The 27,245-nt window shown below is 37.0% G+C and overlaps 1 protein-coding gene across 8 annotated transcripts in view; it reads left to right on the forward strand.

Annotated features, from left to right (window-relative positions):
- Positions 1 to 27,245, forward strand: part of THSD7A (thrombospondin type 1 domain containing 7A) — a 285,991-nt gene that overhangs the window by 43,985 nt on the left and 214,761 nt on the right. For 6 of the 8 annotated variants that reach the window (XM_042042958.1, XM_042042963.1, XM_042042964.1 and 3 more), the window contains exons 3-4: positions 887 to 1,013; positions 17,824 to 18,066. The exons of 1 other annotated variant lie outside the window; for it this stretch is intronic. The gene's annotated coding sequence lies outside the window, so the exon portion shown is untranslated. The remainder of the gene's footprint in view (positions 1 to 886; positions 1,014 to 17,823; positions 18,067 to 27,245) is intronic. One more of the 8 variants, XM_042042959.1, reaches the window with a different exon arrangement.

Genomic DNA, 27,245 nt, shown 5'->3' on the forward strand with positions numbered 1-27,245 from the left:
GAAATCCTCAGCCTTATTCCTAACGTAACCTCCCTATTCTATCTTAAGGACATAGAAGAGTAGAGAGGAATTGGGACATAGAGCAAACAGAGCAGAAGAGAATGGCTAGCAGTTACTATTTTTTCTGTTTAGCTGGCATATTTCTCATAGTTAAGGAAATTTGGAGGGGTGATTGTATAAATGCAGAATCATTCTGCCTGTTGGTGCCAATATTCTGTTCTTAGTTTACTGGATTACATTTGTATCGCTTGGTTGCTGGGATAATTAATTTGTAAAAAAGTTGGACTTTTTGATTTTAGTAAGCTTCTGTAAAAATTTAATCTGCATTATTTGGGGCTGTAAGGCCTGACAGGTAAAAGATGGTGTATATTTTTTACTTTTTAAAAGTAGATTCATACTGAAAATAAAAATGTCTTTCAATATACTTGGAAAGGAATGGGCAAGACTAAGCCATGATTCAGAGGAATGTCCTTTTAAATTAGAACTTTGAGATGGATGTAAGTAATGTGCTCAGATGGCATAAATAGAAAAAAGGATGGGAGTAGAAAAGGTCCCAAACAGATGCCTGGGAGTATTTTTTCACAGAAACAAAAAATGTGTGGAATGACCTAGACAGGATTATGCAATTGAGAATTAAACATTGGGCTACTTAGGGAAATTAGAAAGTATCCAGGGGCATGTGGGCCACAATAAACTTTGAAATGTAGGGAGCCATTAAAATATGCTTATCTTCAAATGTTCGTGGCTATACAGAGATATTGATGCTGAATTTACTATTGCTTTTACAAGGTTTAGATCATCACTACCTCTCCTTTAGTGAATCCTTAGGGGAACTCATATGGGTAATTTGTTCCATTTTTGCCTTCTTTTATCTGCTTATTTATAGGTTTCTTCTGAATTCATTGCATGGACGTTTCCCATCCTTATGGTATTGATTTAACATGCTCTGGAATCATGATGGTTGTGAAGTCCCTGGCTGGCAGTGGAGAATTAATATTTGGTGTGGCAGAAAGGTGCGTTTAATTTGTGCTACTCACTACTTTCCATGTGAAGTATTAGCTTGTCTCTTTCCTAAAAACCCTTTGATTCTTCTTACAGAAAATTTGAAATATTTTTTGAATCAATAGCAATTATCTTTGCCTAACTGAGACATAATTTACAGACAGAGCTACAATCTGCATGAAGCAGTTCTACAAGCAGAATACTAAAGTGGACATGATTCTTATGTGGATAACAGAGAACTGCAGTTTATCTACATGAAACGTAGAGAGTTTAAGGTTTATATTTTTGTTTCAGTTATAAATATGTCTGAGTAAAGAAAGCTAGGAATGTCTATAGGAAATAATGGCTAATTTGCTATTGTGCACTTACGTTGTCTCGCAAGTCAAAAATTGATTGTGAAATGGTACAATTCATCATAAGAGACTCTATCTTTGCGTAACATATCTTTGACTTAAAACGTAATTGTAGGTAAAAAAATAATGTTGTTCTTTTCTTTTGCAACTTATTTGTCTGTACAGTTTGACCATAAATCCCACAATGATCAAAGTTGCAAGGATTTATTTCTGACCAGGATATGAAAGAATTTTTCCTCTTGAATAGCCTAACTTTTAGTCAATTTATGATCATTAGGAACAAAGCCAGAAGTTTTTTGTGGAGTCACTATTTTAACAGTTAATAACAGGCTGACTAGGATAACAGTTTTGTGTTAATTACATTTCAGTTTGTCCAAACCTATTTAAGTCATTTTTACATAGTGGCTTCTAATTTATTTGCTTTTCTGCTGTGACAGACCTGACCTCACAATAAAGTAAAATCATAAAAAACAAAATGTGTACACATTACTTTCATAATCTGGAAACCACAATATTTTTTCCAAATTATTTTGTTAAGTTCAGCAAATTTTGGACAAAATACTATGAAACATGTGGAAATCATGGGGCAAAAAATCCCACGGTAGGCAGATATGGCTGGATTGTCTAAAAGTACTAAAAAAGCTTAAATCCTCTCAAACATCATCAACAACAATCTTTTTATATTAACTATATAAAATATGCAGAGCGTATGGTGTAGCTGATGCATTATTGACAGTTAGTTGTTCTAACGGACAGATGTGCTGTCATTCAAAATTTATGCCAGTAAAACCGGTAAAATACTGCAAACATTAAAATATTTTTTTATTGTCCTACATAAATCATATATCTAGCATGCTATGAATGCTAGAATGTTATGAATATTCTAAAACTTCACTGGTTGGTTTTGCTTAGTTTTGGGCTTTTTTTCTTGTTAGAAATGAGAAATAAAAACTAAACAAAATGTCAGTGATTGCATGCTAGCAATTGAAGATGAAATAAAGCCAGAATGTTCAGGTATTATCATGAGAAAGGGAGGAAGTACTAGTCTTTTTGATTGCTATATTGTAGAAAATAATTGGCTCATTATCATAATTACATTTGTGTTCATGATATCAAGGTCGAACAAAATAATAGTAACAGTAGGTAGAGGGATGTCATTTTACTGATTCTGGCAGATATTAATTGATGTAATAAGAATGTGGTGGTGCTGAAAAGAGACAGGTGAATACCAAACCCAGAGGACCTTTACTGTATTGCATATTCTTTACCATCTGTGTTCAGAATTCCATATTCAGCCACAGACTGGGAAAGGATGAAAAGTTACATTTCCTTGTTTTCCGTTTCACTTCTTTAAAACTGCTGTTTTCAAGGTAATATTATGATGGAATGTATATATTTTTAATTTGAACCTAAAAGTTTGGGGTTTTATAACAGAGAAACATGTTTTCTGTTAAGTGTTTATATTTTGAAGCACTGAACTCTTCATAATTATTCTGGTTCAAATAATATTTACTTGGTAATTAATGAAAATCATTAATAGTTTCAGCAGTGAGTGTTGGCTGTTTCTCTCTCTCGTCTCTGAAAGCTTTTATGATAACAGGAACCATTTACTTTGCCCTTTTAGTGGTAAAAAAAAAGAAGTCGTTTAAAAGATTTATGCCAGTAGAACATGGAGAGTGTTAAATGAGCTTCACATTGGTTCTAAACTCAGTAGATGTTTAACTGAACAGTATTAATGGGTGTTCAAAGGCATTTTGATTAGTTCATGCAGCCAGCTCAGCTTCCTAATAGAGAAGGCATGGAGACAAATGTGTTAAAAGAACTGTATTGATTAAGCAGTGTTGCTCTTTTACGCAGTCCCTGGCAATGTAACAGCATATGAAGTATAAAGTCAAAACTTTACCAGCTGAATCAACACAAGAATGTTTTCTTTGGATTTTATGCAAAACTGTTGTTGTGATAGATACTGCTTCCTAAGTTCTCCAGTATCTCATTTTGCTTTAATTAAATTTGGTGCATGTTAAGTAAACATTCTTGGATGTAAGTTTGAATTGACAGTAAAGTTAAAAAATCAGAGAGTATGTCTGAAATTACAAAATCAATGATTGTTTTCTGAGTCCAACTGGCTGATCTGATTTAGCCAAAGCTTTGCAAAAATATAATCTTGATGGACATATGGAGCTGGAAAACATCATCTGATAATTTGTTAAGTGTACGTGTGTATTTAATAAAATCTCAGAATGGGAAGAGTTTTTGCTTAATGTGAGAAAGTTCTGGCTCATTCCATGATACATCTGACCTCAGCTGATCTCTCACAAAAAAGGGAGCACCACAAGAGAGGTCCAGGGGGCACCCAGCTCCCTTGGTTGTCCCACACAGCCCCCAGCAGCCATGTAGGGATGGGCACTGGGCATTTTGGGCTGTTGAAACTAAGGACATAACAATGTGACTAAATGCTCTAGTCTTAGCCCTTAAAAGATGAAGCAGTGTTTGCTGAAGGTCACCTTTTTCTGAAAATTAATTGCATGTGTTACAGTGATTGTAAAACGTGCAGTTTTCCTATGTTATGAAAGTTTTCAGTTTTTTTCTTTGTGCTACAGAGCACAGTGTCTTCAACACAGAATGATCAGTGGAAGATTTATGAAACTGTTTAAATATGGCTATGCTAAATATTTGGTCTTTGATACTGAGAGGTTTTTGTAATATGTTTTAATCCTGTGGGTGGTTTGTAAATGAAAGGAAATGTTTTTTCACATCACCCAAGAAAAATGGGAAAATAACTGAAATAGCTGGATGTGTGTGTGTCGGTGCTTGGTTAAAATTATGCTACTTAAACAGATTTACATTTTGAACTGTCAAAATGAAAGCATTTGGGTTCCAGCTGGTAATTAACCCCTACCACCTTTTCCCTGGCCTCAGCTCCTCTGGCAGGGTATGTATTCTGGAGGGAGGACCTAATCTGTCTTTTATCCTCTCTAATTGCTCCTGTAATTGGATGTGTATGTCTATACCCACTGCAGTGGTTGTGGCTCCATCTTTCATCTCAGGAACATGGCATTACTGAGTCACATCTGCCACATCTGGCACAAGGATCTCAAGTTTAGAGTGAAAATGGAATTTCACTTAAACTTAGTAGGATGTATGGGAAAGGAGAAGACAGGACATCTAGGGGTTTTATTGTTGTATTGGTTTATTTTGGTTTTGCCTTCAGTTTTGTTTTTCTTTATTTTTGTATTTTTCCCAGTTTCTCTTATTTATTCCCTGGGAGCCTGTGGCACTTGGTGTTGCATTTGCACAGATCTGAGTGACATGACTTTTGGCCATAGGCTGCATCAGTTCTCACTGCAAATATCTGATTGCCTCCTGACCAGCAGCTAACCCTGCTCTCCAGCTGCTCAGTGAAGAAGGGTATCTCGTATCCACCCATTAATCAGTGTAATCTCTTACTGGCCTTCTCAGTCCTGTGCCTTCACCACCTTCACCCTGCTTTTATTCCTGCTTTCCCCCTGCCTGTCAGGTACTCTGAGACCTGGGAGTCCTCCCAGCTTCCTATGAGTCACATTACTTTTCAGTAGCTAGAAGGAAGAAATATATAGTAATCCGCAGATGAGATGCATTTAATGGATGGTCAGGCTGTCAAATGTTTGAAAGTGATGTAGGAGGAATGTTTCTTGCCAGTTTGAATAAGTATCTAAAAGCTAGGATTTGCAGTAAGTGTACAGGTTCTCAGCTTGTCTGGGCAGCAGCTGTCTGCCTGCAAGAGCTCTGGAAAGAGAAATTAAACCGTGGCATGGTTGTGCTTGTAAAAAAATGTCAATATTTGCCTGCTGTGTTGCTGACAATTTTTAGTTCTTGTAAAATGTTCCCTAATTAACCACTGGCATGAGACTCTCCATGGGAATTAGATGTTTAATTTTTCAGAAAGAAAGGAAGAAATATTTCTCATCCAGCTGGGAGGAATCGGCAGCTGTGCCCAAAGTCTTGATATTGCTAAATCGGTTCTTTAACTGAAATGGAGAGTCAGATTAAGGCTTGTAAAAGGTGCATGATAATTTATTTTCTTTCTTATTGGTGTGACATGTCTGATACACAGCTCTGCTGATTCTTTGTGCTCTACTTTTATGTGGGTGTGCATAAATATGCTGCTTGAACTGAGTCACATTTCCTTTGGCCTTACAATTCTTCATGAGCAATGCAATTAAACACCTCATGAAAAATGGTATACTAGTTGGATTTGTTTTAGGGCAGTGTTTATAGCTCTTAAACCAGTTTATCTTAGGCCTATCTTGTGTTAACAGAAAAAGCTCACAGAGAAAATGACATTATTAAAGGTATACAGCTGCTGTAATGTGTGTGCTAATCATATGCTACTGTTACACCCTTTAAGAACTTTTTCCCTAGATACACACCTGCTTTGTGTGAGAGGAAAACTTCTAGGATATTAGGTATACTCAAATTGTGTTAATATCTGAATCTTGGCATCAGAACTGGTACAGACCATTAGTCCATGCTGCAATATGCTTCTGGTGCTTCTAATACAGTGTTTTTTCTGCTTGTTAATAATAGGTGCCTCAGCTTTGCTCTGAAGTGAAAAATAGAGATGGTTGAAAAAGATGTCAGGTGGAGTAATTTTCACTAAGAGGGAAGTCTGGGGACAGCAGAAAGCCTGATATAGGGTCATTCCTGCCAGATACAAGAAGGTATTGTAGTGAGAGTCTCATGGATAACACTTTTATGGAAATAGGATATTTTATAGCAGCTACAAAATTAGGACTTCAAAAATGAAGGACAGGGACAAAATCAAAACTGATACTTTTCTTCCTTCATCTGTATACACAGGATGTCAGTCTTCTAATGCATGGTAGAAGCATGATCCCCTATTTTCTGGGGAAAAGGGCTTCCATGTGCCTGGAACTAGTAAAGCAGAAACCAGCACTCTGGAATTGGCTTTTCAGGATCAATGGCTCTTAATGAATAAATTGATACTTCTCATTGCTCTGTTTACTGTTTATAATATGCATAATGTTTAGAGAACATGTGGATGTAATAAATAACATAGTTGTTAATAGTTATTATATATATTGATTATTACAATATTATGCAATAATTACTACTGCAATATTTAATGAATGTATTGTAAACTGTGTAGGCTAGCTGAAAAATAAATGGTCTTGAAACTTGGAAGTTGTTTCTAAGAATGTGTGATGACTTGCAGGTTTTTTAATTAATTAAGTGAAGCCTTCATCTTTGTTTACTCAAAAATGTGTCCAGATTAGTAAAGATGTGCAACACATTAGAATAAATTTCTAAATTATTTTCTATGTAAAAAGGTTTAGAACAAGAGGGATTTCTCTTGCATTACATTTGCACACTTTTTATGTTTTGAATAACATTTTCAGATACAAAGTGACTCCTGAGAAATACCATAAAATGAGAAAAGCTTAAGGGCAAGTTGTGCCTCTAGTGAGTGATGATACTTCTATCTGGCAGTTCGGTTGGCTTGAATAATACAGGGTTTATGTGATTTATTATCTTACAGTGCTGAAGTAGTCTACTAATACAAATGTTTCCATTAAAAAAGAAAGTGAACTTGCTAAATGGAAGAGATAATGTTTTATTAATTTTTCTTCTTGGTTTTATATTCTTGTGCCCTGCAGCTCTGGTGCAGCTGCTGTAAGTGGAAATGCAAATACCAACTTGCTTAATGGGGTAATTAAAGGCAGTGGAGGAAAGTTATGTAATGATACTCACTAAGTGTAAAATATATTCAAGCCATACCATATGATATTTTAAACTGTGGAATTGTCTCCTGAGGTTGGAAAGGCATTGCATATAATTTCTGAAATAGTTCTTTTTCCTGAAATTGGGTGTAAAAAAAGTAAAAGTCCCTTCCTTATTTCAGCAGAATCTAAATTCTTTTTGTTCATTTTACTTGAGTAGGGTAATTTGACATTTTTTCCTGTTATTAGCCCAGCTTCCTGATATAGTTAAAAAACAATGTATTGAAATGCTGGCTAGCAGCTGTGTTATTAGGAAGACCACTATGGATAAACAGTTTTCAGGAAAAATGCTTTGTCTTCAGATTATGTTCATCATTGCTCTGCACAGCTTTGTATAACTGAATGTAACTGAGGACAGACTCCAAGGACACAGAGCATTGTGTAGTTTAGCAGGGGAAATAAAAGCTGTTTAACATGTTCAGAAATCTGTGATTAGATAATTGAAGACTTTTGTTCTCAAAACTACCAGGTTTTGAAACAGGGCTTTGTCTTTTTAAAACTACTGTGCAATATTTTGAGACAGCTTCCAGTACAATGGACTTTACAAATCTTTCCAAAGATGTAGTATTTGGGTTACTCACTAGAATTGTTTCCTTTAGTAGAAAAGGGTAAAAGTCAAGTGTAATTCACAGTGTAACCATAGTGATAAAGATATAAATATATAGAATTCAGTCTACATTTGAAAAGAGATTTTCTACATTTTAAAGAACAATTCATAAACTGGCTCTGCTATTAAAATGAGTTTATATGGAACTACAACATGTTTTGAATGAATTGAATAAAAGTTTGGACAAAATGTATAGTATGGCCTTAAATTGAGCCAAGGGAGGTTTAGATTGGATATTAGGAAAACCATTTTTCATGGAAAGGGTTGTAAAGCATTGAAACAGGCTGACCATGGAAGTGGATGGATCCCTGAAGGTGTTCAAAAGATGTGCAGTTGTGGCACTTAGGGACATGGTTTAGTGGTGGGCTTGGCAGTGCTGGGTTAACAGTTGGACTCCATGGTCATAAAGATTTCTTCTGCCTAAATGATTCCCTGATTCTATTATGAAGTGTTAGATTATGGTACTGGAAGCCTTGGAACAGGTGCTCCCACAGCCCAGGAAACTTGGTCTTTTTGCTTTAGGTAGGATCCAGTTTGTTTCAGTCCTGAACTAACAATATCAGTATCACCCAGTTTTTCCCCTCCTTCTTGTCTGCAAACCACATTCCTGCCAAAGTTTGTCTTTTCTAATTCCTTACCCAATATTATAGTCTGCAAATTTATTTCTACTGCCTACTATCATGTGTGTTTGTGGAGATAGTGTGGGAACATAGGGAAGCTGCTCCAGGTTTGCTGTGCAGTGACAAAAGTGCCAGAAAGATCCATGCTCGGCTGCTGCAGCGATGTTTCTCGTGCTGGCAGGATTGCACCTGTGCAATGAGTCTCATACAGAAGGTGGAGTGCAATTGGTGTAATGAAATCTTTGATTGGAGCTCTGCAATTACTGCCTCTGCTAGGAATTCCTTGACTTGTGATTCTTAAACCTTAATTAGAATTCTAATTGTTCTTTTTTTGTTTTGAGTAGATCAAGAGGTATATCTCTGGTGCCAGACATTCTCTGCTTGCTAAACTTCAAACTCTTCTGTCTTGAAAAATATTACTATAGTAATTTTTAGGGAATTCATTGCCAGATGTTTATTTGTTAAATTGTGGGTGTTGTGGCTTTTTGTTTGTTTGTTTGAACTAACTTCTTATTCCCCACATCATAAATAGAACCCAGGCAAAACAAACCCAAAATCATGACCACAAGAATCACCCTAAGGGATATGTTTTATTATAGAATAGCTAGATTAACTTATTAATAACCAACTAAAATATGGTTTGTCAAAGGAAATTGTTAATATGGAGTACAGGGATTACTCTCATTAACTATATATTTAGGGCTAGCATTTTAATTGCAAAGCTTTTTATATAAATTACAGAGACATTCCAAAAGAAATAATTTTATTTTTAAGGAATCTCTAACAATTTTATTTTTTTACTGTCGGAAAAGTAGGATTAGGGTTTTCTCTTGCTCTTGGAGGATGTGGTTGGTGGCAGGGTGTAATCAGTTGTTAGATTTTAGTGCTGATGCATTTCTCACTCTTCTGTTTCATGTGCTTTTCTCACCTATCATGGGAAATTTAATGTTGCTTTTGTCTGTTCTCTTTCATGAATGCAGAAGATAAGTCTTTATTTAATTAAAAAAAAAAAATCTTTCCACATATTTTTTATTTTGGAAGTATTTTCTACTTACCTAAGCTTATTTATTGATCTGATTCCTCCATTCCATTGGAGTTAGTAGTTAAGATGTTACATTGATATTGAAAACTGTGGTTCACATCTCCACTTGATAATTTTGCTTGGTTTGCTTGTTTGCTTATTTTTTTCAGTGTTTCTCATCTGGAGTTTGGCTGAGGGCTTCTTCTCGAGTTGAAATAAAGTTGTTTTGAAAATCTGTTATAAAAATATTATTTATGATGTCTGAAGTCTCATCTCTTACAAGACTGCAAGGTACAGTCTTTTAGAGTCTGTTAGAGAAGAGTCTAACAGTAGTGATTTACAAAGACACGTGTGCTGTTGTTAATCCAGAGTGATGGACTGCATATACATCTTGTCTGGTACTATTTCAGCTGGACACTCTTAAAACTATGTCACACTGTGATTATATTAAAATTATGAGAGTTTGCATGAATGTCAAAAATCTCATTGGTAGAGATACTTTTGTTTAATGTATAGATATTTAATATGTATTTAATTGTGACCATTTTTCGTCATGCATAGTGTTAGATATTGCAATTGAAATGTTCCAGCAGTGTAGTTTTGTTTTTCTTGTCCTTTTTTCTTGTTAATTTTTTACCTTTAGGCCTTTGCAGAGCTGAGTTCCTCTTTGACAGTGTGGAGGTAGGGGTTACTGTGTATCTGGAGCTGGCAGTTTCCCTGGCTGCAGCAAGGGACATGGTTCCATTGTGGTCAGTGGACGCTGCTGTTGCCACCACTGGCTATTGAGTACTGGGGACTCTTAGCAACACCTGCTTCTATGCTGGCTGGCTCTTTGTAGCACACTTTTCCTAAGACCCTTATGAATCCTACTGGACAAAAAATTACACAAGATTATTGTGAGTTTGAGTCTATCACATTGAGGGTTTGAGTTTTTAAATTTTTTTTGGTTTTGTACTTCATCTCTGAAATCTGCACGCTTCTCCACAGGATTGACTGCTAACAATTTAAACTCTATCAGCCTTCAAATTAACTCAGAATAGTTAAAGGGTGCCTTTCCCCGCCCTCCCTCGCCAGAGCTGAAATATCTCCAATGTTTTTAATGTGTTTCCTCACCATCACAGCTGAACAAAAGAGCCAAGAGTTGTACAGGATAAGAGTGGAATGCTTATAATAGTAATAAATTTTTAAAATAAATTTTTAAAAAGTGCTTGATAGGACGTATTTTTCCCTTGAAATATATTGCCTGACACTTCTTTGTACCTTGTCTTTAATTCCATATTTTCATAGAATCATAGAATTTCTTGGGTTGGAAGGGACCTTAAAGATCATCTAGTTCCAACCCCCTGCCATGGGCAGGGACACCTTTCACTAGACCAAGTTTCTCAGAGCCCCATCCAACCTGGCCTTGAACACTTCCAGGGATGGGGCATCCACAGCTTCTCTGGACAATCTGTTCCAGTGTTTTATCACCCTCAGAGTAAAGAATCCTTTTCCTAATATCCAATCTAAACCTACTCTCAGTTTTAAACAACTCTCCCTTATCCTGTCACTTTTTACCCATGTAATTAGTCTCTCTCCAATTTCCCTGTAGGCTCTCTTCAGGTACTAGAAGTCTGCAATTAGGTCACCCCAAAGCTTTCTCTTTTCCAGGCTGAACAAACCCAATTCTCTCAGCCATTCCACATAGCAGAGGTGCTCCATCCCTCTAATCAACTTGGTAGCCTCCCCTGGACTTGCTCCAACAGGTCCATGTCCCTCCTGTGCTGGAACCCCAGAGCTGGATGCAGCACTGCAGGTGGGGCCTCACCAGAGCAGAGCAGAGGGGCAGAATCCCCTCCCTCGCCCTGCTGGCCACACTGCTGTGGATGCAGCCCAGGGCATGTTTGGCTCTCTGGGCTGTGAGTGCCCATGGCTGGGTCATGTCCAGCCTCTCATCCACCAGCACAACCAAGTCCTTGGCAGGGCTGGTCTCAGCCTGCTCATTTTCCAACCTGTATTGATACTGGGGGTTGCCTCCACCCAGATGCAGCACCTTACATTTGTTCTAGTCAAACCTCAATTTTATGTATTTTATACCATATTTTGGATATACCCTCTAAGGTATTTTAAGGTTATCCGATAAAGATGAGTGTAGTAATCAGCCAGGCTTGGATAAGACACGTGAAGAAGTGCCTGGTGGAATTCTAAATAGTATCTATCTATCTATCTATTCTAAATTTAGTATCTATCTAGAAGTGAGAAATAAAAAATCTATAAAGGAATATGCATCAACTGGATTGAAAAATCTGTTATTGGTCACACTGCAAAAAAAACCACCTGGGATCATTGTTGAATTGTGTTGTTTCTGTTGAACAGCCCTGTTTTAGGAAACAATGATATTTTATATTTTACACAATAGCCTAACTTTAATTTTCAGAATCAGTGCCCATTAAAGTTGCAGTTGATAACTTGTTTTTTAGAGTGGCAGAATAATCTGGACTGTCCGGTAATACGGATTTATGCAGCTAAAGCATGGTTTGGTCTAACAAAGTCAAAATGATGCCTCTAGAAACAAGAGGTGCAGGTCTAATTTTCAGAGAGCTCCTGAATTCTTGACTGGGGAAAACAGTAACTCTAGAGAGGGCTTAGTGAGTCAGAGAAGAAAAAGTAACTCCTCAAGAGCAACCAGTGTGACAAATATTAGCTCAGTCTCCGGCTGTAAAATAGTGCAGGAAAGACTAAAATCAGCATTTAGTAGAAAGACTAAAAGACTTGTTTTAATCTGTGAAATCAATACTGTAAGTGTTCTCAGTGATTGATGTTGATAGTTTAAAAGCATGCAGAAGAGCAGGAGAAGATGTTGAAAAATATCACATAAATATTGCTTGAGGAAACTGCAAAAACCCCAGTTTATTTCATTGATAACAATCTTAAGTATTACTTGGTATAAGATGCATAAATTCCTTCAGATGGGGAATAAATATTGGGTGCTAAGTATATTCTGTTAAAATAAATGCATTTTTGAAAACTGGAATGGATCACATGTAGTGATATGGAAATGATTGGGGGAGTTTAAGGTTCAGTAATAACCCAGCAAAATCTGGTCCAGTAAATCCTAGGAACAGGTGAAACTCTGGGGCAACATATTTTGCAGGTAGTCAGAGATGTGGTGTGAGGAGTAAAAGTACCCTGTTATAGTCCATCTGTGTCGTAGTGGACACAGATAAGCTAGGTTGGGATTCGATAGTTCCAAGTCTGTGTTGAGATTCTGTAATTCCATAATTTTAATTTCATAGATCTCTTCTTTTGGTGAAGAGTTTGATTTTTTGATTATTTAAATAATAATTTAAATTTGAGTTCTTTCAAATTGTTTCCTTTTAAAATAGTCAATGGGGTTTGTTTTAGGAGGGGAGTGTTGTATAAAAGTTATAGGCCAGTTTTTGGCGGTAAGGAAAGGTCCATGACTGGCAAAAGTCTTGTGTTATGCACTTTGGTTTTGATCAAATGGGGGAACTTTAGGTATGATTATAATAACTTCAGTTGATATAATGAAAATCATTGCCTTGCTGGGTGCTAATATACACATATGTAGCCCAACCCTAAGCTCTCAAACCTACATTCCAGCCTGGCTTCAGAGCATTTTTGTTTGGCTGTAGCGGTGTTTTTCTGCGTTTTATTATTGTCGGCAGGTTGCAGAGGCTGTTCTCCTCTCTGCCTAGCCAGGTCTCTACAGTTGTGTGTCATACTGGAAGCATAAGAAAGGTTCGAGATGACCTGGAAACTATTACAGGTTTATTGTCCAAACTTTGTAAGTGTTTCTCAGTCCAAAAGAGTGAATGGCTGGAAGGGAAGCTTATGAAAAGCCTGAGAATAGGGAATAGAGTGCCTTATGAATGGAAGTGCTGAAGAACTGTAATTACCATATAAATAGGATTTTTTTTATTGTTACAGAAGGAAGGAACATACTCCAAATCTGGGAGCCAGGTAACATGGGCCTAATCTAATTTAGGTGTCTGTAGCTGAGTTAGTAACATAGCACCTCTTCTGTATTCAGAGTGTATTTTGATATTTTAGGGTAGGATTCTTCTGACTGGTTTTAGAAATATACTTCCAGGCAAGATAAATTGTATCTTATTGACTAGGTCTTTATTGACTGTAATGAAATATAGCTGAAATGTAGATAACCACAATGGGCACTGATGAATCCTATTCAAGATATGTATTCAGAACTCCACAGGCAGTGCAATATTGCACATTTCCATCAAAAATGCATGTACTTTCTGAAATAGTTACAAGAAGATTATACCCATTCTTTCCAGCATAGCAGTATGAAAGTTCATGCACTTGATTAATAGAAAAAAAAGAAATCAAATGCATTGTATGGTTGACTGATTTATGCTTAACAACGCACTTTGTCTTCAAACTCTCAGACTGCAGGTCAGACTGGATTGTGTAACTTTTGTTTCAGAACATTCTGTGCAGTAGTGATTGAATAGATATGTGATAAAAGAGTACTTTCAAACAAAAGCTGAGCAGATATCTCTAGCCATTGTCTATTCTGGATACAATTAATGTAGGCTTGAGAAGTGACCCCAGTCCTAATAAATTGCACTAAGCTTTTAACTGGTATTTTGGAGTGAGGGGAGATAAGTTCTGACGAGTGGTTCTGACCCATCTTCCTCAACTTTCTCCCATTCAGAAGCAGAATATTTTACCAAAGCTTCCTTTCTGTTTTTTTTCATGTGCCTCTCCACACAGATGTTGAGGCTTATTTATATTCTTCAAAGAAATAATTTTACAGGAAGTTCAAGTATTTTTAAGTGACTGCCAGCATACCCAGATTAAACTAGACATTGTTCTTTTCACTTCTGTTAAAGTTGTTTGATAAAATAATTAACTTCTAAAAGCCTTTTGTTGTTTTTCACTTTTAATATAACTTGGGTATTGAAATTTAATGAGTTTATACTTTTTAATGAGAATATTGAGATCTTTTGTATGAGTTGAAATGTTAATGCAATGAATAGGCAATATATTAACATAATGGAGCTTTGGTGACTTAGTGAAAATAAGCAATGGATGTTGGTAGCTGCCAGGAGCACTGGTTTGGCATCAGCTGGCAAGTAGGCTTGTATATCACCTCAAGCTTTTTGTCAACACATTTCAAATTTAAGAGAAATTGTTAAAATGCGTGGAGGGAAGACCTACAATGGCCTTTTTGGTTAGTCATGAAACAAGGAAAAGAATATTTTCTTCTTTATAATGATATTGAAGTATTGACGGATCTGTGTCTTTTCCAATTTTGTGGAGAATGTAACTGTCAACAAAGTTCAAAATGCAGGACATAAGCAGTTGAAGGAATATTTATTCATTAAAAGTACAAGACATCAACGGACAGGCTGTGGTAGCTTTAAAATGTCCATGGTGGGAGGTGAAACAGAGTTATTTAGAATTCAAGAAAAATAATTTCTGTTGATTTCCACTCTCTTGTTCAACAGAATAAAAGGATGTGAGCCCCAAGTGATCAGGCATGTATTGACCACTTGGATTTCTTCTGTGGTTTTGAACTATTCATTATAATACCTTGAGCTACTTTGATGTGTGAGATGTAATAATTGATTTGACAATTTAGATATGTTTAGTGTTATGTCAGAGTAAAGGAAACCTCTTAAGTGCTGTGTTGTGGTGTGTATCCTCCTCATCCATGGAAATTCTGTTTTGAAAGATAAAGAACATTGATAGCACTTCTTGTTAATGAATCAGCTCATGTTTGTACTCAGAACAGTAATGGGGGGTGGGGGGAAGTATCCTTCTTGGTAATAAAAAGTGCTCAAATGGTGTAGTTTGATGTGATTTCTTAGTTATTCTGTTCCTGCTTATATACAGTTTCTGTTGGAATTTGCAAGGCCAAGCACTTATTCCAGATTGTACAGGAGTGATGAGTCCTGAAACTCTGCCATACGTGCTGGTAACATGGATTTGCACAGAATGGGATTTGGGACTACATTCACATGCTGAAATGTTGTGCTATTATCTCCCTCGATATCTCTTGACTGTTTCAGCTCCCTTTACAAATGAAGAGATGTCCAGCCATTAAAAGGAAGGTGTCATGTTGTGTTCTTTGGCACAAATTTCCATCCTGTCTGTGTAAGGAAGTTTGAAAGAGGTGAAGAGTTTGGCACACAACCAGAGCTGCCAAGGGCTTTGTGCTTCCTGGGACACGACTGCACCTGGCAGCCCTGAGGCATGTGGCTGAGATGGCCGATGTTCAGCCTGCAGGTGTGTTCTTTCCCTGCTGGGGATATTCTGGTTTGCTGTGGAGATCTGCTCCTGGTGCAGTGCTGACCTCAGGTGTTAACCAAGGCATGCTGTCTGGTGGTGTCATATGCCCCATCACCCTCAGATGCTGATGCCCTAAAAGGCATCTCAAGTGCCTTCCTCCCCAGCATCTCCCTCAGTGGCCAGGCAGCCACAGTTCCCACCATGCCACCGCCCTTCCTCACAAATCACCATCAGAAAATTGGGCTTTCGAGCACTGAATTTAGAAACACATGTTCTAAGTTGTTAAATATACATAAGTAAGTTTTTTTGGTAAATAACTGGAATTGGTAATTAATTGAGTAAAGTAGAATGAAGGCCTAATAGAGGTGGAGCATAAGTTTTTGCAAGGATTAAACTCAAAACTTCTAACTGAAAGATGCAAGGAGGTGTAAACAAACAAAGGAAGATACCTTTCTTGAAATTTTATTGTAAAATCCAAATTAGCATCTTCATGTAAGATCCATAGCATGCTCGAATTTATTCTTGCAAGGTTTTTTTTTCTTTTGGTTTTGTTTTGCTGGTTTTAGAAATTAGGCAGGTACACACTGAAGGACAAGCAAGAGGTAATTTTCAGCTTTTATCGACCTTCATACAGTGGCTGAGAATGGTACTTCCAAGCACACTTTCTAGAAGGATCCCATTTCAGTTAATAGTTATTTTTATTGGTTGTTCAGTGATTACTCTTGGCTTCCATATTTTCAGCTAGCCTCTCTGAGGAGCTTGCCTATAGGAAACATGCATTTATATATAATTTTCAGGGAAATAATCAGGAAAATTAAATAATAAATAAGTCTTCTTGTAATACAAGGTGAATTTTAAAATAGCTTTAGAGGTATTTGTTATACATATTCAGTCTGCAATTAATCTCAGACCTCTCTTGTACACTTAAATACTTTTTGTTGTAAGGTCTACTATATGAATAGAAACATATGTATTTAATTTAAACATTGAGTTCTCTTATTTTTGCTTCCTTTGGTAATATTTTGTGGCTTCTCTTTGTAGTTCGTGATAGCTTCATTCTTCTTCTGTTTTCCTGCCTGAAACAAGATCACGCACACAGTATGATAACTGAATCTCAAGGAGAAGCATGTCCCTGGGTGCTAGTAATGAAATGAAATCTTTTTAATTTTCAGTATATAGTTTGTTTGGACTATAAATTAATTAACACACTGTGTAATTCTGTAGGACTTCTGTTTTTTGGATAGTAAATCCATCTCTGTATTTTTTTATTTGTCTTCTCTGTTATAGTTATTCCTTGACGTGGTGTTCATATATTTATCTTTTTTTCAGTGACAGAATACTAGAAGTCAGGACTACAAATAGACATTCCATCACTAGAAAGAAATATCTGTATGGAGTTTGATTTCTTTTTAGTGTTTTGGGTTTTTTTTTTTCAGTAGCTCTTATAATAAATTTTCAGTTACTCTTATAATAAATTTTCAGTTCATATGTTCCTCTTCTGCTTTTTATCGGTAATTTGAAGTGTCAGTCTGTCTTTCAGGATTAGGACATGTGTTCCATTAACTTTCATGCCTCCCTAGCAGTCTTGATAATGAAATGATAGATGTTGAAATAACAATGAGAGATAAGTACGAGAACTCTCCAGGAACACATTGTACTAACATAATGCCATACTTGAACAGTCTGATATTTTTCTTACACAGTAAACTGGCAAAAAAAAAAAAGTCTTGGTAGAATGATGGAGTTACATGAATCCATTTTATATGTGCTCTCACATATTAATGAAACTGTTTATAAGTTTTATAGGTAAGACATTACTTAAGTCATAATATTACAACTTAGGAGTTAATAAGAGTTTCAAACACTCAATAGAGCCATAATTTTGTAGTAATTTATAGCTTAGAACTCTCACATTTTGCATAACAAACAAAAATTACCTAAAAAACCCTAGATACCTTGATTGGGAGATTTAACAACAGTGAATTTGGATTTATTCCAAATTCTATTACTATTCTGAAAACAGGAGAAGCTACTCTTATATGAATTTCTTAAACAGTAACCTATAGTTTCAAATGACAGAAACATTACTAATATCATTTCTCTCTGTGTGGTCAGCATTCTTGAGATGCTTTGTTAGAATAATTAGAAACAGTGGATTTACAAACAATGTGTCTTTATACAGCTATCCTCAGTAAACTGCATAGTACTGCAAAATCATGGATTCTGAGCAGCAACACTCAGCAACAACTGACTGGTGCAAGACATTTGTCTTTTCTGTGAAGTCCCATTTCTGAGCAACTACCAGTGCTGCTTAGCGTCTTTGTTGACGATCAGCAAGTTTGCTGATGACACTGATCTGTGTGGATCTATCAACAAGACTGGAGGGAAGGGATGCCATCCAGAAGAACCTTGGCAGGTTTGAGAGGTGAGTCCATGTGAATGTCTTGGGTTTGAGAGGTGGGCCCATGTGAACGTCTTGAATTTCAACATGGTTGGGACAATTTCAAGCACAAATACAGGCTGTGTGTAGAATGGATTGAGAGCAGCCCTGAGGAGAAGGATTGGGACATGTTTGTGGATGAGAAGCTTGACATGACCACAAACTATGTGCTAGCAGCTTAGAAAGCCAACCACATCCTGAGCTGCATCAAAAGCAGCATGACCAGCAGGTTGAGGGAAGCGATTCTGCATCTCTGCTTTGATGAAGCCCCCAAATGGAGTTCAGCTGTATCCATTCATGCAGGCCCCAACATAAGGATGTGGATGTGTTGGAGTGAGTCCAGAGGAGAGACATGTAAATGGTCAGAGGTCTGGAGCACCTTTCTTATGTGGAGAGGCTGATATTGTTGGGGGTTTTCAGCCTGGAGAAGAGAAGGCTCTGAGGAGACCTTATAGCACCTTTTGGTACCTACTGGAGTAATGCAGTTCTGGTGCTCGTCGCACGAGCTCTGGCGTGCCCTCGACCAGAGAGAGTCCAACTGCGTTACTTCTGTGCGTCACAGAAGTGACTTTGGCATCAAGAAGGGAGCTGCTGGCTGAGCTAGCTGGCTTCTTTGCAGAGGGAACACGGCAGGAGCCGATGATATAGGTTCACATTAGTTCGGAGGTAAAGGAAGAGAGAGGTGGTTCTAGTGTGACTTCTAACAGGTTTATTGTCAGAAGTCTCACAACCAGAACATGGCAATGATCTTAAGCTGGGCTCTTGCTGAGCGGCTTTCCCTCAGTTTTATAGGGGGTTTGAAGACCGCGGGAAAAGGGGAAAGCAACCAATGAGTTACAAGCCAGGGGGAGGATGCAATTTAACAAGAACCACTGGGGGAAACCGAGAGGCGGGAGCTATACCAGAGAACCAGTGAACAACTGAGTAACCGGGATTTTTCCCAAACCGGGGGAGGTGGCTTGGACCCGGGCACTGCCCAGGGGGTGCGGCTTAGGCTTCTGAGCTGCCCCTCAACCCACCCTCTGAGTCTGCTCTTCGGGAAACTCGATTCAGGGGATAGGCTGGGATTGATTGGCATCTTGCTGCCCCAACCCCGCAGTGGGCTGGGTCATAGCAACACTGGAGGCCTGCAAAAAAGCCAGAGAGGGACCTTTTACAAGGGCAGGCAGTGATAGAACAAAGGGGAAGAGTTTTAAATTGAAAAAATGTAGATTTGGATTAGATATTAGGAAGAAATTGTTTATTGTGATGATGCTGAGGCATTTGAATCAGTTGTCCAGAGAAGTGGTGGATATCCTATACCTGGAAGTGTTTGAGGCCAGGTTGCATGGGACTTTGAGCACCCTGGTCTAGTGGAAGCAGGGGGATTGGAGCTAGATGATATCCAAGATGACTTCCAATCCAAACCGTTCTGTCATTCCATGAACAAGATACAGACAAAAAAATTAGAAAAGATAAGGCTTAAGTCTTTTGAGAATTGTTATTCCTGTGAATATCTAAAGGTAAGTTTACTGTTGGTGCACAAATCTGTGCAAGCTTGTCCCACAACTGTAAACACTAGTGGTCTGTAGAATGCAGCAAGGAAGGCTGTCTGGTCTTCAAAATATTAGCTGAAAATAAATGGAAGTCCTTCTTTAGTGTAAGAGTTGTCATTTACTCTGTACTGAGAGTACAACTGATGAATGAGTGCAGCCTTATCAGAGATCTCAAAAGAAAGTTTCTGGTGCTGGAAATAACCTGTGGGAGTCATTTATGAGTATTGTAAAGATGCAAATCTCTGTTCAACAAGAGGTCACTGAAGAACTTGAGCTACAAGATAGAACAATCAGGAAATCTCTGCAGACAGAAAGCACAGCATTTGCACGACCAGGCCAGTGCTTTGTTCTAAAATTAAATAAAGGCATAAAAAAAGGCAAGCTTTGGACAACCTTTTTTTTTTTTTTTTTTTTTGCTACAGAAGATGTTAGAAACCTGAACTTCCACAAGACAGTTTGGATAAGCTAGGTGTTGATTTTGCATAGTTTATAGCTGCTGAACATCAATGAGCTACAGGTCCAAAAGTAAATCTTTTGAGAATTATATTTCCAAAAGAAAATATCTGATGTGTGCTCAGACTAATCTTGCCAGTAATTGCCAGAAATATTCTTTTTGTCCTCTGAGTATATAGTAAAACTCAGCAAATTTTAAAATGCTGTGATGACAAGTAGGAAGTGGTCAACTAAGAGTATCAGCCTCTTTAGTCAAAATATCTAAAAATCAGTGGTATGACATACTTATGAGGTGTTTCACAAAAATAAGTTTATTTCAACCATTGTTTTGGTTATTTTTTCCTCACTGCCCTTTTTCTTTTCAGATGATCTATTCTTTTTTTGGTAAAAATAAATTCTAGAGTCTTAGCAAACTGAAAACATTGAGATATGATGGTGGATCAGTTCACTTTACTATAACACAGCTTTTCTATTGCAGATTTATTAGTGCATATTTACTTGAGCTTGCTGGATATTAGAGGCAATATCTAAGCAGTCTACTTAAACGTACCATGTTCGCCTCAATTTGGAGAAAATAGGTCAAATTCTGACCTCTACTGTGACTTCATTAAATTAGAATTCTGTCTTTCTGCTGCTGACAAACTGATGGCAAATTTAGCTTGAATATATTTAGGGTCCATCATTTTTGCTAATGTTGGGAGAGCAGCTTCAGCTTCAAGCTTATTGTGAAAGGTAAAAACTGTGTTTTGTGCATTTCTCTAGTTGTGTTACGTTAAATGAAGAAAGGGGGTTTGCTCTGCTTTACTTTGGAAAACGTATTGTGCATATTAAGTTCTCTTGTTTATCACTTGAGGAGTTGAGTTTTGTCCATTGGGGTCAGATTGCTGCCAGGGGAGTATAACCCTTCATCAGTGGTGTAGGTAAGGTAAAAAGACATCCTTAGCTGGAGAATACTGTGAGGTATATATGTAAGTGTTGTGGAGTCCTGCTTTGTAAAGCCAGGAGCAACTTCTCATATATTGAACTCTGTATTAGTGTAATAATGAATGGAAAACAGAAGGTAGAAGCTAGAGCAGTGCAAGAATAACCCACCCTGCACATCGGTCTGAATGATCTCGGAGGTCTTGGTTTGGCCACAACCGGTCTGCTTATTTGCAAGGGGGCAAACCTTTGTGGCTTCACTATGAAGAAATGTGCTGTCAACTCTAATGAATATTGGTCTCAGAAATTACATGGAATGACTAAATGTTGTTATAAAAACACTGCATGCCAAAGTATGAAAATATTGCTTATTTGTGCTGAAAATAATCATATTCCAGAGGTTTTATACACATCCCAAACATTATACTTACTTTTGTGTGCTGAAAATAACTGCTTGACAACATATTTTGTAGATAAGTACATAGTAAACCTTGCTTCTCTTTCCCCCATGGTGTATCACAGATGGAGTAAATGGGGCTGTAACTCCCCTGGGTTCTTAAAAATGCACTGCCTTAGTTCAGATGCTGTAGCTGCATCATTGCCTTGCTGCTAAAACTGTCGGACTCAGTCTGGCATACTGGATGCAAAGCCCTGCTAGATTAAACTGACAGCTTTGCTTAAAATCTCTTTATGGATTGTTAATCACCAAAACAGAGGCTATTCTGCAAATATTTACTGGACTGCATGTGTTCTTATGCCTGGATAATCTGGTAGATTTGAAAGGCAATGGTGAGCAGCTATTGTGATTTAGGGAACATCTATTCTGAATAAAGAACCACATAAAATACCGAAGTAGTAGTTATAACAAGAGTTTTGACTTATCTAATTAAATTTTTTGTCTTTCAACGTGGCATAAGTCCCTCCCTGGAGTTCAAAGAAAGATTTCAGGATTTATTCTTAGAATGATCACAGGAGAGGTGATTGAAATGGATAAAAGCTTTGTCTAGAAACACTTTAGATATGTTAAATTTCCTTTTTTATTTATGATGTATGTTGAAACACAGAATACAGTTGGAATTCATGAAAATCTGCTTCTATGTCCACCTCCCTTCCTTATTTTTGCCACAAACTAACATGTATGTGGATCTGTGAGATCTGTTTTAAAGATTTTTTTTTTCTCACTTTTTTTCACAGAGTGTTTTTTCCTTTGCCTTAATTGTGGTTTGGTGTTTTGCTACTTACATAAGTTGATGTAATAAAATTTAAGTAACTTATTAATTCAGTTGAGGAGTTTATTTCCTGTGATTTGTTTTTAAATATTGGGTCTTACTCTTTCCTTGCCCTATGACAAATATATAGAGGAAATTAATGTTCCAATCTTCTTGGAAAACACATTTAACAGGAAAGGGAGGGCTATATTTAAAGTAGGAAAGGAAAGTGTTAATTGCAATAGGATTTTGAGGAACATTATTACCATACAGAATTAACCTATTGTGTAAACTAAAATATATCAAGAAGGTGTTTAAATAGAAGAAATGAAAATTGTGACATGTAGTAAGATACATGTTTTGTTAATACAGCTCATAGGTTGTATAAATATGTTGTGTTATTTTGGTAGTTTCTGAATCCAAGTGCTGACTGAAATGTCCGGAAACTTTAATCTTCTTTTATAAAGTTTAACATGCACAAAAAAACCCAAAACAACAAAACCAAAACCACATCTGCTTTTTTATTTTTGAAATTATTAATTTAGCTAAAGCATTTTCTGTGTTCAAAATCCTGCATCACAGCCACATAAGTCCTAGCTGAAAGTAATCTAATGGGCAGAGGTGAGGAAGACAGCAGTTGAGGGATGCTAGAGAGATGAAGGTAGTTCTTGTTTCAACCATGTGGCTAAGTGGTTTTGACACAAAGGGATGTCAAGTGAATTCTTTAACCCATAGTTAGTGCCCAACCTAGCTCCTCTGTGCCCTTTTAAACTGTGAAAATTTCTGAATGATTTAATAAATTTTGAAGTATTTTAATTTCCTTAGTTTTCCTTACATATTTATCAGACTTTCACAATGGTTAAGGTAGCAATTTGGAATCAGGCACAAAATAAAAACATATTTTATGAAGGTACTATTAATATAAAACTTTGTGATAGAGCAGTATCTCCTCCTAAGACAAGGTCTCTCTAACACACTGCATGTTCAGCTGTCATCTGATGGAGAGTGGAAAGCTTCCTGATGCACCATCCATTTCCAGGCCCCCTCCCACAGAGGGGTCTTTTACCACAACCCACAGTCTTGACTGCTGCTGAGACTCTTCAGCTCATTCATTGTCCAACAATTCATGGCAGCACAGCACCCTCAGAACCCTCATTCTTTTGCACTATTTAATGGGCTGGCTAAAACTTACTGTTATAAAGTTATTTTTGCGGCTCTTCTGTTTTGGATAGCACAAGCGTAGGTCTTGCACTTTTCCTGTGCTGATTTCCTGATTCACAGTCTGTGCCAGCTCCCACTAGTATCAGGACTGGGGCCATTCCAGTAATTGTTTTGGATGGAGAGCATAGGAGGAGTCCTCAGTTAAGCTCATTTTCAGCAGATTAACCTTTTATTTGCAGGTCTGTCTTCTAATTGCATTTTGTTTACATGACCTGTAGTTATTGCATCATTCCAATATAACCATGAAATTTACATATTAAAAAATTACTTTGATCTTTACTAAACTCAGAGGCAGTGTAATGGAGGCAGACATACTCCTGGAAATTTAAGCTTCCAGATTTCTGTTGCTACCAATCTCTCCTATTTGGGATTTGTAGTTGGAGAGCTATGTTTTTAATAAACTGCCAGTCTGACCAGCTACATGTACTGAATGTCTGGAAGCAATTTCTTTCTTTTTTCTTTTTGAACCTTTGTTAATGGACTGTCAGATATAGTTGGGTCAATAGCTAAAGGACTTGTAAATGTTATTTTCGGTATCCTTTAGTGTTGGTTGTTTTATTACCACTGTGAACAGAGTGGAAGAAAGTGAGAAACAGATAAGTCTAGTACCTGTTTGATGTGGGAGGGGTTCCACAAAGATGTTCCGTTTACTTCAAAATATGCTTCTTAATGTAGTGAAACTGCATCCTTCCCCTTTTAAATTAAAGGCACATCTGAAATGTGAATTTCACAAAACTCAAGGGTTTTTTTCAGTGATTTCAAAATTTTAATTTTACAATTTAATTTTTATGAATTGAGTGATTTAAATATATGTTTCTTTTTGGGGTAAAAATTATAGAATTGTATGATAATGATAAGTATTACTTAGGTAGACGTTACACTTCTGGTACTGAAGTTCACATATTTTAATTTGCTCCAGGATGAATTTCTGTTTCTATTAATACCGTGATTTAGAAATGGTGTTTCCACTGAAGCTTCCCAAACCATGTGCAGCTTTTACAAAACTTTACCACTAAGCTGATATCAGTATTTGGAAAAACAAAGACAAAAACAAGGTAGCACTGCACTGTGTCAAATGTGATCTTAGACTGCAGTTGTTTCATTCAGCATTTCATCCCTAGAGTGGAAATTACATTAGCCCCGTTACTATTATATGTTGTATCATTCATCAGTCAGCCACTTGTAACATTCTTTTTTCAAGTAACTACAAAAATTAATACCTCTCTATTTTCCTTTTTTTTTTTTTTCTGTATGGTGGGTTTGGGTTTTTGTTGCTGTTTTACTATGGTTTAGTGTTAGTTAATTGTTTCAAATATGGAACAAAAATTTTCATGGGCAGTTTCAAATGGGTACAAGAGCAGTAGATTGCCCAAACCTGGAGAGTGGGAAAATGAACAATGGAGGCATGTTTTCATTAGATTAGAAATATTATTCTTTGGAACTCAAGGTGCAAATTATCCTGTGCCATAATGTTCTTTTCAAACACACAAGATAAAATTTGCATATCTAAATTGGATCAGCTTGAATGGGTTTCCCTGCTGTCTCATCCCCTCAGCTACAGTCTTTCTGAAATGGCCTGCAGGTGGATCCAAATAGTAATTTTTAAGTCTATTTTTAAGATCATCTCTGAAATAAATATTTTTTCTTTTATTTTTTTATTGATTTCTTGCAGTGAACATCAGCAAAATTTCTCCTATGACTCATCTGAGTTTAATCTACATGATGATTAGAGGTTTAAATTTAACTGTGCTTACACTGGCTTTAAGAATAACAATTTAAACTGGCTCAATAAAATCACAATTATTTCATATTGTTAAAATAGTAGCCTTCCCTTCCCTTCCCTTCCCTTCCCTTCCCTTCCCTTCCCTTCCCCCTTAGAAGTAATGTTTTATGATAAATGTGACGAATGTTGCCATGCAAGGGAGCTCAAGGAAAGACCCTGCAAACAATCTTGTTCTACAATGCTAGGTTTTTCTTCTGTTTTTCAAAGGTAGACTCACTGATACTGTACCGATTCAGATTTTTGTTCTCCCCTTCCATAAACTTCTTTCTCATAACTTTGATAATATTTTATAACATTAATCAGGATGGAAGCGTATAGACTATTTTCATCCCTACTAAAACAATTATATTCTTAATAGATTTTTGTCAAGTATGAGGGCAGATCTCATCATGATCTGCAGCATCCTCATGAGGGAAAGTGGAGGGGCAGGCACTGACCTCTTCTCTCCAGTGACAAGTGGCAGGACCCAAGGGAATAGCAGGATGCTGTGTAAGTGGATGCTTAAGCTGGGTATTAGAAAAAGGTTCTTATCTGGGACGGTGGGCACTGTAACAGGCTCCCCAGGGAAATGGTCATAGCACCAAGCCTAGCAGAGCTCAAGAAGCTTTTGGGCGATGCTCTTATGCACGTGGTATAACTTTTTGAGCCAGGAGTTGGACTAGATGATTCTTGTTGATCCCTTCCAACTCAGAATATTCTATGATTCTATTATTCTAATTAATTTCATCCAGCTGCTCAATTTATTTTGTGTTTATTTGGTAGTATGACTACTGACGTATCAAGGAGAAACAGCAAGATAAATAATTTAACTTCTGTGGAAAACAGGGCTACAGTTCAAAGACAATATTTTATTTTCTGTAAAATAGTTAGAAAGTTTTAAGGGTAATATTTTTACAGTGTCTCTCTGACGCATGTAAAAAGAAGTGTAGCGCAGTATTAGGCTATAATGGTTTCTGTACCAAGGAATGGATGACCTAAACCTTATGCCAGTTTGTCTGTGTTTTACTAGTTGCACATGTATTTTAACTGCAAAATGTTGATGTAAGACTAAGGAGTATGCTGTCAAGATGGTCCTGAGGCTCCATTAAATGAACAAATAGAAGCAGAAAATGGTTTGACGTCAACAGTTTCTCAAAAGCCTCTGTCCAAGGTGCTGAGTGTTAGTGTTCATCAGCATTGTGGGATGGTACCACACGTGCTGAGGGACTGGCTCAGGTGGGTGAGCTGTGCTCTCCTGCCACCATTGTGCTTAATCTTAAGGTTGTATTCTGGGTGGGCTTGGGGTTTAGTGGCTTTTGGTTTAGGTTTGGGTTGGGTTTTGAAGTTTGTGTCTATCTTTGTTGTTGCCCTCTTTACTAAAAACCCAAACTATACTAAACCATGACACTTTTGTTTTCTGTTTTGGTTTTGTTTCTAAATTTCTTATTTTTTCTATGTAGAATGTTAGTGTTATAGAAAAGTCTGATTGGTTTTGGTAGTTTTATGTACAGGTGGCTAAATCTCAACATTATCAACTCTCAGTTTATGTACAGGCCTAGTTCAGTATGGTGTTTCTGTTTCTTTATGTAGGAGGTGTGATATTCAGTTCTATACATAGTTCTGATTTATGTATTGTTGGAGTTTGTTTCTCTTGTTCTTGCCAAATGAATTTGAAACTTTATGTGATTAGGCTAGGATTACTGCTGTATCCCATGATGATGATACTCATATATTAGTCAGAGAAGAAGCCCACACTAGTGTTTCTGGATGCAGCATTAGCATTGCATGGTTTTTTTTGAAGATCACAGTAACTGTCTTCTTCCGTCTGAGTGATATTCAAGGAGGTGTGATTGGCCTAAAGTCCAAAGTCTATGTCTACCTCATGGAGCCTACACTGTTATACTACAGTAAGAGGTTATAATACTACTACTGCAAAAACACCTTGGATACCATTAGTGAGGGGAATAAGGAATAAGAGAGATTCCAGTGGTTGTTCTTTGACTGAAGGATTAGTTCTGTTGCTTTAGGCTTTTAGGAAATACAATAAGGTCAAGTCTTATTTCT

The sequence above is a fragment of the Corvus kubaryi genome, unplaced genomic scaffold (genome assembly GCF_017639235.1).
Source record: "Corvus kubaryi isolate FWS band 111438036 unplaced genomic scaffold, C.kubaryi_AGA036_p1.0 37398, whole genome shotgun sequence".
Taxonomy (NCBI): domain Eukaryota; kingdom Metazoa; phylum Chordata; class Aves; order Passeriformes; family Corvidae; genus Corvus; species Corvus kubaryi.